Source organism: Propithecus coquereli, unplaced genomic scaffold (assembly GCF_000956105.1).
Source record: "Propithecus coquereli isolate 6110/MARCELLA unplaced genomic scaffold, Pcoq_1.0 Scaffold526, whole genome shotgun sequence".
In the NCBI taxonomy this organism is placed as follows: Eukaryota; Metazoa; Chordata; class Mammalia; order Primates; family Indriidae; genus Propithecus; species Propithecus coquereli.
This window is the reverse complement of record NW_012151130.1, coordinates 459106-476294: the sequence shown is the minus strand read 5'-3', so window position 1 is coordinate 476294 and position 17189 is coordinate 459106. Positions and strand designations below refer to the sequence as shown.

The window sequence follows — 17189 nt, the reverse complement described above, 5'->3', positions numbered from 1 at the left end:
TATATATATGAGAGGGGATTTATTAATATTAATAAATATTAATATTAGGGGAATTGGCTCACATGATTACGGAGGCTGCGAAGTCCCACACTGGGCCATCTGCAAGCTGAGACCCAGGGATGCTGGTAGTGTCACTCGGTCCAAGTCCTAAGGCCCCAGCACCGGAGAAGACTGTGGTGGAATTCTCAGTCTGAGGCCAAAGGCCTGGAAATCTTGGAAGCTGTTGGTGCAAGTCCCAGAGTCCAGAGGCCAGAGAGCCTGGAGTTCTGGTGTCCAAGGGCAGAAGAAAGGCGTCCCAGCTCCAGGAGAGAGAGAAAGTGAATTATCCTTTCCTCTGCTTTATTGCTCCATCCGTGCCCGGAGCTGATTGGACGGTGCTGCCCACGTTGAGGGTGGATCTTCCCCACCTGGTCAACCGGCTCACCTGCCAATCTACTCCAGAAACAGCCCTACAGACACACCTGGAAATAATGCTTTACCAGCTCTTAGGTCTCCCTTGATCCTGTCAAGTTAGGACCTAACATCCACCTTAACAAGTTTCTTTCATGGCTACGTTCTGTTGAGGTCTTCTATTTCTTCTTGAGTGACTTTCTAGAAAGTCACCCATATAAGCATAAACTCTTTCATGATATTCTCTTATGTGTTAAGTAATTATCACTCCATATAGAGTTTTGTCATTTTTCTCATTCCTAATATTGTTTCCTAATATTCCTAATGTTTTCTCTCTCCTTTTTCCTTTCTAATATTGCCACGCTTTGGGCTATTTTATTTAGCTTTTAAAAAGAACCAGCTCTGGATTTTGTTGTTCATCTTTATTTCATCACTGCTGATGAGAAATCTGCTCTGTTATTTGAATATGGTTTCTAGTCCTTCTTTTATCTCGTTATTTTAAACACACTGGATTTATTTCATAGACTTTTCCGTGCCGTTCTACAATCAAGTTTTTGAGGCGCTACTTTCCCCATTTGCTGTCTGTGCTAACTTGCCTCAAGCTGAACCATGCCCTCACGTGGTCTGTAATTTTTATGGTGAGCTCATCTCACCAGGGCTTTTTTCCCCGCGGGAATCCCATGTACTTTGAGTCCTGGAAGAGTCCCTGGAAATTGGTTTTTAATTTGATTCAGCTGGGTCAACTAGGGGTTCCATCAGTCCAGGACCTGTTTTTGCATTAAATTCTCAGCTCAGGATTTCTCCCCCTTGGGACTGTTATCAATTTAGACTCTGTAATTATGGGCAGCTCAGTCTTCGTCCATTGTTTGTTGGAGAAGACTCCCCCTCCCCTGAGAATCTGGGCAGAGCTGAATGTCCTGGCAGCCTTCTTGGTCTGGTAGTTGGCAAGTTTCTAGCCTCCCGCTCAAGGAGGGGGTCTCGGTGCCAACTTCTGGCCTCGTCAGAGCCCAAGGCCACATTTTCTAGTCTCTGGGTGGGCATTAAAATTCCAGACTTGAGCTACTATGGCCCATATCTGGGGCCAGTACCCCGCCGGTCCTCGTTGTATTATTTCACATACTCAAGGCTCTGACTTTGAGTTCCCTGGGGGTTTCCTTCTTTCTTAGGGGTCAACTACGTATTTTAAAACCCTCTTAAGTGCTAGCAGTTGGATGGGTGTGTGTTAGCTGAGCTTACTCTTGTTGCCAAAACTAGAAGTCTCAAATTCAGTACAGACTCTCTCTTTCCTAGGGGTGGTGTCAACGAGTTCTAACACCCCACCCGGTGTTATGGAACGGAGGAGAGGAGGGAAGACTGCCTCTTTCCACCCTTTTGCATTTCCCAACGTGCAACGAGCACAAATTATTTGTCCAATTGCAATGTGCATGTACATGGATGTGTGTATGTGTATGTGTTTGAACTTCAATTTAAACATCAACAAATCTGTATTTAACTTTTCCTAATTTTTAATGTAAGTTAAAAATTAACAAAAGATAACCTATATATAAAGAAAAAATATAGCTTAAACCAGAGCAGCTTCATGGCAGAGGGAGGCTGACGGTGAATTTCCTACCCTCTCCCCGGGATGGCTTTTTCTGCTTCTTCCTGGGGCATAAGCTAGCCTGCCCCAGGCTTTTGCAATGTTCTATTTTTGTTTTCATTATTTAACCGTGTCCCACATACACTGCTAACTGGAGTGCCCAGTTTTAGAGTTTAATGGGCAACTGACCTCAGTCTGCAAATGCCAGAGCCACATGGAGTCCCACAGGCCATTCACGGGTCCTCGGCCCCCGTCCCCCTCCCCGGTCCATGTCGGTCCAAGGCCGAGAGAGCAGGGATGGGACAGGTCTGCCAAAGAGAGATGCAGGAGGGTGGGGCTGATGGCACACACGAGGAAAGGCATGCAGGAGGGCAGAGGACGGGCTGCGTGCAGAGTCTGCGTGCAGCCTTCTCCCGGGAGCTGGGGCTCCTGGGGCTGGAGGCAGCTACTGACTGGTCTTCTCACCTCTGCTGGCTCGTTCCGGATCCCCTGAACTCTGCTTCAGGCGAGACTGGCTGGGAGCTGTACCTGGACTCACTTCCTGGAGGACTAGGGGGTTTTAATTCTTCCTCCTCAATTATTTTATCTCTAGACTTCTACAGCAATCTTAACTGTTATCTTTTCACCACCTGATGCCACAAAGATCACACGCCCAGGAGCCTGGAAAAGCAATGGGGTGCGTCATCAGGCAGAGGGAGAAACTACACGGCGAGGAAGCTGCATTGACCATCGACTGTGTTGACCTTGACCTTCGGCAGGACCAGTGTTTTACTGACGCTTTCACATGGGTTTGTGACCTCCTCGGCTCCTTCCACCAAGCCCAGGAAGATGACATTACGGGCGGGCGGCGCGATGCATCCCCCGAGGGAGAACCCAGAGGCGGGGAGAGGGGTGCTGCCCGGGGAGGCCGGGGCAGGACCTGAACCCGTGTCTTCCGGGGTGCGATGCTCTGTCTGTGTTCACGCCTTTCCCCCACGGAGGCAGGCGCCTTCCCTAGGGAGGCCCCGACAGGGCCCAGGGGGCCACGCAGCCAGGAAGCACAGGCCCCAGATTCAGAGTTGGGGCATCCCGAGCTGAGGGGCTCCCGGCCATCGCCCCCACGCTGGGTCTGCTCCCCGCCTGGGCTGGCTCCATCTGGCCAGCTCGCCTCTGCCCCGTCCCTGTGCGTTTCCCTGGCGTCTCAGATGATGAGTGTCCCTCATCCTCCCCACCAGGACACATCCGTCAGGAGGGAGACAGACGCTCCAGTCCGGAGGGAGGAGAGGCGGAGCGGAGGAAATCAATACAGAGAATGATGTCTCCACATTGTGCCTCCCTTATTTTGTTTCCCTCCGCAGAGGCAGGATGGGAAAAAATGTTGGCGGCGGTTATGATATTAATTGATTTTGAAGCTGAGTGAAGCCAGCGGTGCTCCCTTAATGGCTGGCCATCGCCTGCCGGCACTTGGGTTGACAACGAGCTTCAATCCAGGGGCCCATAGCTCATTTGTCTGACTCGGACACCCCGGCCCCTCCCTGCTCCCCACTGGGCCTGCTCAGCAGGGTCTGAACCCAGGTTTCCAGCTGGGGCAGGGACTGGGGAGAAGGTCCAAGGAGGAATGCAGGGGTGCCCCCAGGACCTCAAACCCAGCTCCCTGACTCGGGCTCAAATGCCTTCAAAGCTGAGCTGAAATGCAAGTGGTGCAAATAGCATTATCAGCCCGTAACACTTTAGTCTGAATCTGTAGTCTTGTCCTCAATGAGGATAGTCCCAGAGCCCATTTCAGGGATGTGGTGAGGGGTGTATGAGGTGACTTACAGGCAGGGCCCAGCCACACCTGGCACTGTCCTCAGCTGATCAAGCTGAGTTCTGGCCTCGGCCCTCCAGCCCCCACCTGGCTTAACATAGACTGTGTGCTCTCGCCTGGGAACTTCAGTCAGCCTCTGGGGCCCTCCATCGTCTCACCTGGGAATATCTGGTATTCTGTCCCAGGTAAGAGAATACTTGAGGTAATACTGCCTCGTAGAGATGAAATAAGGTAACATCTGTGGGGCGTGGCACAGTGCCTGGCACATGGCAGCTGCTTTCCCCTCAAGCTTCTGGAAGTTCCAGTGGGAGTGGAATGAGGGGAGAACATAGGACACCCAGAAATGGAGCAATGTCCCTTAGGAAACTTTCAGACAGGGCAGTGCATGACCATGGAGGGTGCAGAGGGCTGAGCGAGGTCCAGACACCACCATGTGCCCAGCACTGAGGTCGGGGCTAGGGACACTGAGGTAGAGAAGCTAAGAGCAGCCCCTACCCTCGGAGAACTGAGTCCTCAGGGCTGCTAACTCCCCTAGCCTGGGGCTCTTTTGTCTGTGTCCTTGGGAGGTAGGGGGCAATCCCCTGCAAAGGAAGCATGAAGGCTGGAAAGACCTACCTGGTTCACACCTAGGGACAGACCTGCCTACCTAGTTCACACCTAGGGACAGACCTACCTACCTAGTTCACACCTAGGGACAGACCTACCTACCTAGTTCACACCTAGGGACAGACCTACCTACCTAGTTCACACCTAGGGATAGACCTACCTACCTGCTTCACACCTAGGGACAGACATACCTACCTTGTTCACACCTAGGGACAGACCTACCTACCTGCTTCACACCTAGGGACAGACATACCTACCTTGTTCACACATAGCGACAGACCTACCTACCTGGTTCATACCTAGGGACAGACCTACCTACCTGCTTCACACCTAGGGACAGACATACCTACCTTGTTCACACCTAGGGACAAACCTACCTACCTGGTTCACACCTAGGGACAGACATACCTACCTTGTTCACACCTAGGGACAACCTACCTACCTGCTTCACACCTAGGGACAGACATACCTACCTTGTTCACACATAGGGACAGACCTACCTACCTGGTTCATACCCTCAGCAAATTCATACCTAGGGCTCTGTCTCAAGACGTTACAAAAGACAAGCATTTCTCATTCAAATTTGCTCTGGGCTCAAATCCCAGCTCCACCAGTTACCAGCTGAGTGATGACGGGTAAGTCACTTCGCCTCTCTGTATCTTGGTTTCTGCATCTGTACAGGGAGGATAAAAATGGAAGCCCCTTCATGGACTTGTGTGCAGATAGAGTGAGTGCGGTGCCCAGTTCCGTGCCCAGCACACAGGAGTCCTCTGGCGGGTTTGCTGTGATTATAGTTACATCGTGGTTCCACCCAAACACACCTGCGCTAGAACCAGGGGTGGTCAGAGAACTCCCTCTATGGATAGTCACACCTGGGGTCGCGTAGGATTTCTGCAGCAAATGCTCTCATCTGTTGAAGCCAAAAAGGGCTCCGGCCACCCCGCCCCTGACTTCTATAGCTGAGAAGGAACAAAGGCCCCAGACCTTGACCTGGGGCTTGGGCAGCAGCCAGACCTGGCAGGTGAGGGAAGATCAAGAATGGAGTGGGGTGCCAGGATCCCTTCTGTCGCGCCCCAATTCAGCAGGTGTCTTAGGTCAGGCGGGGCAGCACGGAGGATCCCGGTGTCTGAGAATCCTGCGCGGCCAGGCAGTGTCCCACGTGTTTGTCACACCACAATCTCACTCAACCTTCACGATGACTCTGTGAGCACCACCCTGACATCCCCCATTTCACAGATGCGGGAACGGGGGCTCTGACAGGTCTGAGGTCAAAGGGACAGTTCAGGACATACCTGGCCTGAGGTCACACAGACAGTGAGAGGCGGGTGTGGGCTCTGGCCCGGCTTCTGAGACCACGAGGACCACAGGAATCGTGTCCAGGGAGGTCCTGCTGTGCCCAGCTACCGAGTGTCCAGGAGACACTCTGGGAGACAGGGGACTGCCAGGTATGGAGTCAGGAGCCAGGAGGAGAATGAGGCTCCTTCAAGCTCCAACCCAGCCTCCGACCCAACCCCACACGAATCATGGTGGTTAAGTGTGCAGAGTCCCTGAGTCCACACTCTGGCTCTGCCACCAAGGTGCTGTGTGGTCTTGGACGAGATGCTTAACTGCTCTGAGCCTCCATGTACCCACCTGTTTAACATGGGTAACCATATTTCAAAAAGTTTTCAGGAAAATAACGATAATAAGTTTTGGTGAGCATGTGGGGAAACTGGAACCCTCACACTCTGCAGGCAGGAATGTAAAATGGCTCGGCCACTGTGGAAACCACTTGGGGGCGCTTCAGGAAGGTACACGTAGCATTACCACGTGATCCAGCAATTCCACTCCTAGGAATATACCCCAGAGAATTGAAGGCAGGTAGGCAGGTATTCAAATACTTGAGCACGAATGTTCACAGCAGCATCGTGTCAAAAGGTGAGCTGCACATGGTGACATGTGCCTACATCCCAGCTACTCGGGAGGCAGAGGCAGGAGGATCACTTGAGCCCAGGAGGTCAAGGCTGCAGTGAGCTGTGATCATGCCTGTGAATAGCTACTGCACCCCAGCCTGGGCAACGTTGCAAGACCCTGTCTCTACAAAAGGTGGAAACAACCCAATTGTCCATCAGCTGATGAGTGGATAAACAAAATGCAGTGAACGCACACAGTGGCATACTATCCCGCCATACAGGGGAAGGAAGGGCTGATCCAGGCTGCAGCGGGGAAGAACCTTGAAGACACCACGCAAAGCAAAGGAAGCCAGACACGAACGGCACGACACACGATTAGGATTCCATTTATATGACATGTCCATAAAAGGCAAAACCTCAGGACGGAAAGCAGATTAGTGGTTGCCAGGGACTTGGAGAGAGGGGCGAGGAGGAGTGGCTGACTGCTTAATGGGTGGGTTTCCTTTTGGGGTGATGAGAATGTTCTGGAACTGGAGTGGTGATGGCCATACAGCATTTGAATGTATTAAGCGCCACTGAATTGTACACTTAAGATAGTTAAAATGATTGACTTTATGTTGTATGTATTGCACTACAATAAAAACCCCTAAAGATTCTGTCTATTTATATCAAAGACTACGGTTCACCGCAATCCGAGGGATGCCCACGAAACGTGAATGCCTGGGCAATTATGAGGAAGGGGAGGGTGGCTGGGGGATTGAAGGAGGCGAAGCGCTGGGCACGGGGCCGGGCGCAAACTGCCCAGTGAGCGGGAGCGTCCCCTAGTCACTCCTCACATTGGAGACCCGCCCTGCCCCGCTGCTGCTGTTGGCCACACCCCCTCATGGGTCACAGGGTCTCTGAGCCCTGGGAGACAGACGGGTCAGGTCTTCAAGGTCTTGCAGCTGCACATCGTGGAGCCAGTGACCCGCCGCCTCCCAGGGCAGCTGGAGATCAGACCCCAGGGACTGACCTTCCCTGGAAGGTCGTGGCGACTGACCTCCGTGCAGGTCTGTGAGTAGCACTGGGTGACGCAAGCTTCTTGGGCCACGGCAGATCCACAAAGGGCAAAGGCAACGCTGGGCATTGATTTCAGTGACCACGGGAGCCACTGCTACTCAACAAGCAGGCGTGAACACCCCTTTGGTGAGCCCCTGGTCTAGTGGCATAGCCAGGAAGGCACTGATGCTGGCAGTGCCAGGGGCAAGTTGGCTGACGTAGCTATGCTGGGGATGCTACAGGACAGACAAGGGCCCCTAACTGGAAGACATCTGGGAAGGCTTCCTGGAGGAGGTAGCACCTGAGCTGGGTCCATTACATCACCCAGTTCCCGTCTAGAGAACAGTTTTTGTTTTAAATGAGAGGAAGGAGAAGAGAATTCTGGAAAAGTCAGACCCTATGCTAAACGTTTTGGTTACATTTTCCTTTTACAAATTCTAAGGGTTCAGAAAACGCATAGGGCTCCTTGGGTTCAAGTCCCGGCTCCACCACTTATGAGCTGGGTGATTTTGGATGAGTGACCAGACCTCTCTGTGCCTCAGTTTCTCCACCTGTAAAATGTGGTTGGTGACAATGACCTCATAGACTTGCTTGACAGAGAAGGTCAGGAGAACACTCGGCATGGGAGACCCCGAGTAGGAAACACGCATAGGTCCTAGTGTCATCATTGTCTTCACTCCCCTGCAGACAGCGGCTTTGGGGCTGGGATCCCCAGCACAGTGGTCTATAAGCACCTGTGGGCTTCACTCTTTCTCAGCCCCAAACTTCAGCTGAGCCTCATTCAGACACCATGGAGAAGTGTGACTGGCCGTATGTCCACAGCACCAGGAAGACAAAGTGAGTGGCTGTCAACATATCAAGGACCTCTTGTTGCACGATGGCTGTCATTTCCCTTTCAATTTTATCATTGCACCAGCCCTGTGTAGCAGCTGCTCTCCTCCTCATTTTAGAATTAAGGAGACTGAGGCCCAACAAGGTAAATTCACTCACCCAAGGGCCCATGGGGAGGTCGAGCTCCAAATCCCACATTCCCTCTGTCCCCTGCCAGTAGGGCGGGGCCTAGGGGGCAGTGATGATTGGCCTGGGATGGAATTCCCAAGCTAATGCCCTGATCTGAAAACGGACGTGACATTAAGGTGGATCTCATAGGACTGGACGCCAGGAAGCTTACAAAAGTCTTCACACAGGATAAAGCACCCAGCGAATGTCAGCTCCTAGAATCACTCTGTCATCTCAACACCTCCTATCAGGAGAACTACTGGGGACTCTGCTCCTGAGGGGGTCTGTCCCTGGAAGGGACAGCACAGATCTGCTGCCTGGCTCGTCACCCTGGACCCTAGAGTGTACAGGCAACCCTCAACCTCTCTCCCTCAAGTCAGAGTCCTCTTTTCTGCTCAGCTGTGGCCCCCATGCCGAGCTGCAGGGAGGCGAATTCTGGGTACAGCTGGTACTCTTTTGCTTGAGAGCACCGATTGGGAGAGCGGTTCCAACAGTGCCTTATTCCAGCGGTCCCTGCCTCCCCGCCCAGGGCCAGGCTGGCAGCTGGCACCTTTCCGCACAAGAGCGGCACCCTCCACCCGACCTCCACCCCTGGGCCAGCTGCCTCTGAGCTGACAGCGTGCTGTCTCGCTCCGTGAAGGGCTCACGAAGTCCAGAGTTCTGGAGCAGCTCTGCCCCCCGCAACATCCCCTCTGGGCTGTGATCCAGGCAGCCTGGCCTTGAACGTGGGCGACGGGGGCTCCCTATCGGCCGACACCACAATCCCAGCAGAAGTTTGCCCGGGATTACACACTGTCTACCTCCTGGCAACTTCTTTTTCCTACCAGTTCAGATTTACTGTCTGGGATTACAGAGGTGGGTCTCATTGCCCAAACATTCGGCCATAAAGAGAAATTACTTCAATAACCAGAAAATAAAAACAGAAAACAATGAGGGTCATTAAAACATGAGCCACTTCCGTCCAAACTGCAGCTTCTGAAAAGCCCTGTCTCCCTTTCCCCTCCAAGCCTTTCCTCGCCCTTGCTGCTGCCCTCGCTTCCTTAGGTGCTGGGCTGCAGAGGGCACAGTGAAAGCTTGCCCCCTGAGCCTGGGGAAGACTAGGTTCACATCCAGGCTCTGCCATGTATCAACATGGGATTTTAGGCTAGTGACTCTAGGTCTCTGAGCTTCAGTTTCCTCATCTGTAAAATGGGAATAGTAATGCCTGCTACTAAGACTATTGTGGGGATTTGATGAAATGGTGCTTTATGCACAAACCAAATGCTCCAGAGGTGGTGGGAATTTTTATTGGCCGCCATCTCTTGGAAATGTCCCAACGCATCCATCTCTTTCTGTTTGCTGGCATGCAGGACCAAAGACAGCACTTCAGAAAACGACTCTGCCGGCTATTAGGCCCTCTGTTGTACTTCCCTTGGGCCTGTTGCCTGGCCATGGCCTCTGCTCTTTCTCTAAGACCTGTCCCCTCTAGCCTGGAAGTGGTCCCTGTGGGCGCATCCCCCTGCTCTCAGCTAATTGGTCCAGAGGTGACCCCTGACTTGGCTGGCTCCATCGGACGCTTCCTCCTAGGGAGTTCCAGGCTCTGTCTAAGGTCCAGTTGGCTGCCGGGGCTCCCCTGGTCCTCAAGAGCCGTGGGTCCTGCCTCTCTCCAGCTCGAGTCCAGGTTCTCATGCGGTTGGACTACAAGGCCCATCCCTGGGTTCCAGGACATGCCAGAGGCCTCTGGTCAACTCTACCTTTTTGCTCGAGCTACTGTGAGCAGAAGAGGCCTATAGGCTTTGGCCCCCAAGAGACCTGGGTTCAAATCTCAGCTCTGTTACTTATTAAGTGAGTGACGATGGGCAGTGGCTCAGCCTCCCCGAGCCTCAGGCTTCTCATCTGTAAAGTTTCCTTTATCTACAACAACAGTGAAAATGAACCCTCCCAACGATACTATTATTATCTGTTTTACCAATGAGGAAAGCCGAGCGCGAGAGAGCAAGTGACTTGGTCAAGGTCCCAGGGCAGTGAGTGGTGCAGGCCAGGTAAAGCCCCCGAGCCCAGGACCTGACCTTCTCCCCACCTTGCCGTGGTCTGCGGTAAGCCACTCCCCACCCTGGAACCATCCTTGTGTCCGACAGGCATCCTCTGCAGACCACCAGCTCAACCCATCTGGCAGTGAGGTGGCAGAAGGGAGGACGGGGATTTGAGGGCCCCCCTAAGCCATACCCGGGAAGTGGCACCCCAGAAGGGCCTTTGCTTTTTCTGTCTTTGACTGGAGTCTGATTTCTTGGCGTCACTCCGGGGTTCCATTGCTCTGTGGTCTGGAGCATCCAGCAAGCTGGGGACAGGATGCTGCCTGAGGGAAGGGCTGTTTCATTCTCCAAAGCATTCCTGACCCTTGGCACACAGCAGGTGTTCCAGAAATCGGTGTGGAGAAAAGGAACCCTTGCTTCCACCCCTCCCTTCTACAGGCAGGAAGCAGAGGCGCAGAGGGGAGTGGGACTTGCCAGGCACACAGTGAGAGCAGCTGGGTCTTAAATCCCAGTTTCTTGTCGCCCGTCCCTAAGCCAGGCCCCTCCAGCGCAGGCCCCTGGGAAGGCTGGTGGGCAGCAAGCATGCCTGCTGCTCTTCCTGGCTCTCCTCGCCTAGGGCAGCTCGGAGACAGTGGGGCAGCTGCCGAAGGGGCCGTCCACTGGTTGGGCTTTGTTTTCAGGTTTGGGGTGCTCGCCTGCAGGGGGCATGCCCAGTAAAGGCAGATGGCTCGGACATGCCACCATCCTCGGAAACCACAGACCACGGAGGACACGGCAGCTCTGATAGCCACGGGCCCGGGAATCCAACAGGGCAAATGCACAAAGACACAGCCACACACTTCGGGCCGATACACGCACCTCCTGAGAGAGCCCTCACCCCTCCGGAGGACACAACCACACACCTGTGTGCCTGACAGTCCAGAAACTTCCTTCCTGGGGTCTCCCCGTCACTGCATCCATCCCTGGGGAGGACACACCCACGTGGGAGGAGCAGAGGGGTTGGACAGTGAGTTATCTGGGAGTTCATCTGCGGGTACCATCAGCTGCTTCTCTTTTTCCAACTCCTGGGGTATTTTTAAACCCACATTTCCAGTGAGAAACCTGCTTCTGCTATGTGCCATGAACTGTGAGAACCTGCCGGATGGCTTAATTGAGACTCTGACTCACAGTCTCAGGGTTCTGGGTGACAGGGTCCTGGTAACAGAGCTTGTGTGGCTGCCCCTGCTTAGCCACGTGGATCCTTCACTTCGGCTCACGCTTAGCTCCCCAGGGAAGCCGGGCCAGCATCATCAGAGGGAACCCCGCAGGCTGGTCCCGCAGGCCCCAGGGGCTCAGACTCTGAAAGGGGGGGCCCCTTGTCCTCAGTGCTCGGAAAGGGAGCGTTTAGCTTCCCTCGACCTCCTGAAATACTGGCCTTGACCTCACCAGATGGTGTTGCTACAGCTCAGTGAATAGACGCACAAGTCCGGAACAAGAGCCTGCGGCTGGGGAAGCAGGAGGGGGCTGCCTGCCCTCTGGCTCCTCGCTGGCACGTGTGCACCGAGGACAATGACATCACTCCCCACAAAAGCCCTGCAAAGTAGGGATCCCTGTGCCCGGAGAAAACCAAGGCTCAGAGAGATTTTTGTGACTAGTGTAAGGCTACCCATAGCTAGTAGGGGACCATGCTGGGGTTTGAACTCACTTCTGCATGGCTCCAAAATCCACGTCTTAGGGTGGACAGTAGAGCATGGGCTGCCCAAGTTCGTGCCCCAGTGGCCCCATCCAAGTTCTTTAACCCTCTGGGCTTTTCTCGACTGAAAAATCAAGTACAGGAGCAGTACCTGCCTTACAGGACTACTGTGCATGGAAAGGCACTCGGGATGTGTCCGCACCGAGCAGGTGTGAGCACTCACTGACCACCCCAGGTGATGGCGCCCATCAGAGCCCAGCCAGCGGCTCCCCACCCTGCCCAGCGGCCCAGCCACGTCCACGTGTCCTTGTTCCTTCACCTTCTCTCCCGGCAGCTGCCTGGAGGCTCTTCCCCAGGTCCCGGCAGCTCCCTCCCTCCCTCCTTCCAGTCTCTGCTCAAATGTCACCTGCTCACTGAGGCCCTCCCTGAGTCTCCCTTTCGAAATGGCAACCCCCACCCCCCGCCCCGGCACTGTCCACACCCTGACCCCTCTTTGTCTTTCCAGCATCTGGCAGGCAGCCTGCTGTGGGTTTTCCTTCTCTAGCATGGCCACCGCTCCTCCCCCTTTACAATGCCTGCTCCTAAGGGAACAGAGGCGACTTCCGTCTGTTTCCTGCATAGCTGTATCCCCAGTGCTTCTCAGCAGAGTGCTATGTTGTCCCCTACCCGTGGATATTTGTCAGTGCCTGGAGACATTCTGGGTTGTCACAATGGGTATGGGAGGGTGCTACTGGTAGCTAGTGGGTAGGGAACTAGGATGCTGCTGAAGATCTCACAATGCACAGGACAGCTCCCTCCCCACCAAACAAAAGAATAATCCAGTCGCAAATGCCAGTAGTACTAAAGCTGTATCTGCATTACTTAGAACAGTAGCTGGTACGTGCATAGTAGGTGCTCAATAAATGCTTGTTGTGGAAGAATGAAGGGCCTCTGTCACCACTGTTGTCATCATTATTATTTAAGAACAGATACGGTCAAGGATAATCCTTAAGGACGGTGTCACATGAGAGCTCATGGCCAATAGGTCATACTGTGACCTGTAACTTCTTCCTTTTGGTCGGGGCTCTGCCCTCAGGAGCGCCCAGAATGGGCTGCAAACTGCTCCTTGCTGGGCCATCATGAGCAGGACCAGTCCACGTTGTGAAGCCCCCTGAGAGCTCAAGCGATGCCAGCCTGGCCCAGGGGCTGCCCAGCAGGGACCGTCAGTCCTCACCCCCTTGTCAGCCTAACACTTGCCCCCACACTGAAACACTCAGGACCTCGTGCTGAGCTAGGCCAGGAGTCACCTCTGCAGGCCTTTCAGGGTGACCCCAGCCAAATCCTGCACCCCCAGGCCTCTCTCAGCCCAGGAGACTCGTGGGTGCCGTGAATTGTGCTCATTGGGCTCCTTTCAGGAAAGGGCAGAAGGGGGGTACGGGGATATCCAAGGAGGCACAGGTGTTGAAACCTGCCCTTGCCAAGCACAGCCAGGAAGGGGATACTTTGTTATCTTGCTGACCTAACAAATTACAACTGACGTTCTTTTTTAAGAGATGGGGTCTCGCTATGTTGCCCAGGCTAGTCCCAGGCATGAGCATAATTCACTGCAGCCTCAAACTCTGGGGCTCAAGGGATCCTCCAGTTTCAGCTTCCTAGTAGCTGGGACTACAGGCATGTGTTGCCACACCTGGCGACCACTGACAATTTTAAAGAGCCAGTGCAAGAAGCCCAGGCTCAGTCCTCACCCGCTTGCAAATGCGCAGAACACCTGGGACGCATGAAACACCACACGGCTGTATTCTCAGGGGAGAGTCGGGCAGTATGAGAGGGAAAGACGCTTTTGCTTTGGGGCTTATCTCACCTTCAGAACAGGCTGCCACAGCCCCGCCCCCAGCCATAGGCCCGTCACTGGCACCCAGCCCACGCTCCCACTGAGAATTCCCACTTGAGATTCACAACTTTCCCTTCCTGCTGCCTGCCCCTCGCCAGCTCCCCAGGCCTCTGTCCCTGGGGCCTTCTTGGGCTCGGCAGCTGGGCCTTTCTCTGCAGAACTGTGAGGCTGGCAAAGTACAATCTCCTCTCTCCTGCCCGCCCCTCTGATCTTCTGCCCTCTCCCTCCCCTCTCCAAGGTCCTGAAAGCTCCCAAACTAATCATTGGCGCCAAGGCTTACTAGCTGACATAAGCGGGTACAAGGTCATGAGCTAAAGGAATGAGTCTCTAAGGGTGGAATATTAGGCATCAGACAGCTAGGTCTAGGGGAACAGGATGATATTTGGGGGGCAGTGGCTTTCCTAGTGTGCCCGGCAGCCACATGTATTTGGCCCCAATTCTGCCAGGGAATAAGACTGGCCCCAAACCCAGGATGGAATGACAGAGCAGGCACATGCCAAGCAACCATGTGGAAATGAGCCACGAAGCTGTGTGGGGCAGGCCCAGGAGGTCAATGGCTAGAAACTAGGGCCAGACATGCCAGCTGCCCCCAGGAACAGGGCTTGGTGGGGACTGGGTTACAACCCCTCCGTCCTCACTTGCTGGGAATTTGAGCTCAATCTGTGAGCTACCCTGCTGTAAAAATTCACAGCACTTCCCCCAGCTCGAAGGACAGCGTGAGGGTCTTAGCTACACAGCCACCCTCTCAAGTCCAACGTTTGAGAGTCAGGCTGGGGGCTGGAGAAAGCAGAGGCCACAACGCCAGCCCTGAAAACCATCAGTGAACTGGACTCTGTCATCTGTGACCTTTCTTTACTCTCACAACACCCTGCTGTTCCCATTTTACAGAGGAGGAAACTGAGCCTCCAGGTGGTTCTATAATTTGGCCAATGTCATACAGTTGGTCACAGAGCTGGGTTTGGAACCCACGTTTTCCATAACAACCTAAGGCCGTCTCTTCCAACCAAGTGTGAACGATGTGGCTAACCTCCCCTTGCCCTGTGTCCCCTCCCCAGCTCCAAGTCACAGAACCCCAACTTACAAGCCTGAGAATGGCAGAGCTCTCTCTGGTGGTGCCAGGGTTACAGCCAGCCAGGATGCTGGGTTCTTGTGTCACCAACAGCCCGATGCATGGCAGGGCCACTTCCCTATCTTCTGTGGACCCGGACAAGTGGGGAGAGGTAGCCCTCAACTACCCAGCCCTTCAGTGTACCCACTGCCTCCAAATGACAAGAGGGAGATGGACGTTTAAGATTGGGATGTGTCTGGCACAAACAAATTCCACCCATTTAGGCACCCTGGGGACCTGGCCGAGAGATGGGATGCCCCCAGCTACCTCCAGATGCCACGTCAGCAGAGAAGACAGGCAGAGCTGCGGGGCATCTCAGGCGGCAGGAGACTTGGGCATGAGGGCCTGGCTTTTGGGTGTAACAACGAAGAGGTGTAACCAACCGCAGGCACCAAGATGCCTGTGGTCCTGAGATGTCCTGAAACCAGGAAATCAGGTGCAGTCCGGAGTCCCCCCACCCTCATGCGCGGTGCAATCCTGGCTGTTAATTCATCAAGCCCCGGGGTTTCTGGAGATGGAGGTGAATGGGCTTGAGGTGGCCAGAAGGGGACCCCCATCTTGTGCTCCCCAGGATGGATGTGGAGCAAGAGCCAGCGCTGGGGACAGCCCGTGTGTGATTATCTGTCAAACAGAGACAGGCTCCCACTTGGGGACCCTGTCCTAGGTCCTGCTCTTGCCCAGTCACTGATAAACCAGTGCAAAGTGGGCAAATCCCTTCCCTTCTCTGAACAAGAGCCCCGTCAACCATAAACGGGGTCATCAAGGTGCCTGGCAGGTACCAGGGGTCACGTGGGAGCCCCCAGCACACGGTCAGCACTGGAGCAGCTGGTCAGAATACCAGCCTCTTTCCTCCCCCACCAGGTTCCCGGGAACTCTCTCTAAAGTCCCTTTTAGTCGCAGGAAGTGGTAATTTGATTTCACTTTAAAATTTTTAACAAGCTGCATCTTCATCAATTACCTAATTAGGATGAGAGCAAAGAGACAGATCAAGTAATTAAAGTTGGGGGGGCTCTGGAGTGACTGGTGGAATGTCCCCGTGGGTGCCTGAGTGTTGATACCTCACACCCAGTATCTGCTGCGGGGTCCCCGTTGGGCCACCCCCTTCTCCCCCGCGTGTCCCTCTCTGCTGCGTGGCTCCCCGCACGGACACTTCTTCCTCCCACGCCGCCCGGGCATCCTCGCTGTCCCCGCGGCCAGGACGGAGGAGTCCCGGGAAAGCAGGTCCCACCCGCCCGGGGGAAGTGAGGCCGCCCCGCAGGCTGCGATAAGCAGGGAGTTCGACCCGCTTAGACTCGGCAGCCCAGCTCAACAGGTAGTGGTGGGCTTTCCCTTCCCGCATTATCCAGATAATTTCTGCCAGCCCCACTCCAGTCGGCCGTGGGGAAGTCTGCCCTCAGCTTTGGAGCGGGCAAACCGCCTAGCAGCGTCTGCAAAGAAGGGGCGTCATCACCACCACCACCCCCGCCACCGCACAGCCTTGAGACAGACAGACAGACACACGCACGCGCGCGCGCTCTCCCACCGCCCTGCCCCTTCCAGGCAGCGCTCTCGCGGGGGGCTCTCTGACCCCGCTCCTGGCTACGCGGTAACGGGGGGCAGCCCGGCGCAGTGGCCGCCGCACCGGCGGGAGACCGTCCCCCACCGGTCTCCCCGCTCTTCCAGGCTCTTACCTCGCCGGAGCGGCCGCGACCCCCGAGCGAACGTCCCGCGCCGGCTGGCTGGGCGCGCGGGCCGGGAGGTACCGCGCGAGGCTGTCCCGGGGCGCCCGCCCCGTCCGGTCAGCCCGAGCCGCTGGGCGCCAGTGACCGTGGCCGCGGCGGCTGCAGCTCGCGTCCCGGACCCCGCGAGGGAGGGGCCGCGGGGGCGGGGCCGTGGGCGGGGCCGGAGCCGTGGGCGGGGCCTCCCCGCCCCGCGCCGCCGGCTGCGAGAGGGCTTGAGGCCCGAGCGGATGGTGCGGTTCACCCGAGCGGTGAGCGCCTCTGAAGGAAGAACCCTCGTGGGGTTTGCGGGTGAAGGGTGGGGCTGGGCTGGGAGAGGAGAGGCCGCCTAGAAGGCTTTCTGGCTGAGAACCTTGCCTTGAGTCAGACTTACTTACCTCCAGATTCCAGCTGCTGCTTTTCAATAACTGATGAGGAGGAGGAGGGGGAGGACGGCACGACGCCAGCCAGTATTCGCTGAGCACTCGCTGTGTGAGTGTGCCAGGCATTTCTCAAACAGCTTTGCATGCGTTAAGTCAT

At 55.2% G+C, this 17189-nt stretch overlaps 1 protein-coding gene across 1 annotated transcript in view; it reads right to left on the bottom strand.

Annotated features, from left to right (window-relative positions):
- The window catches only part of CACNG5 (calcium channel, voltage-dependent, gamma subunit 5), a 63439-nt gene extending 46686 nt beyond the window's left edge, over positions 1-16753 (bottom strand). Inside the window, exon 1 of the mRNA XM_012656900.1 lies at positions 16623-16753. The gene's annotated coding sequence lies outside the window, so the exon portion shown is untranslated. The remainder of the gene's footprint in view (positions 1-16622) is intronic.
- Between the last annotated feature and the right edge of the window lie 436 nt (positions 16754-17189).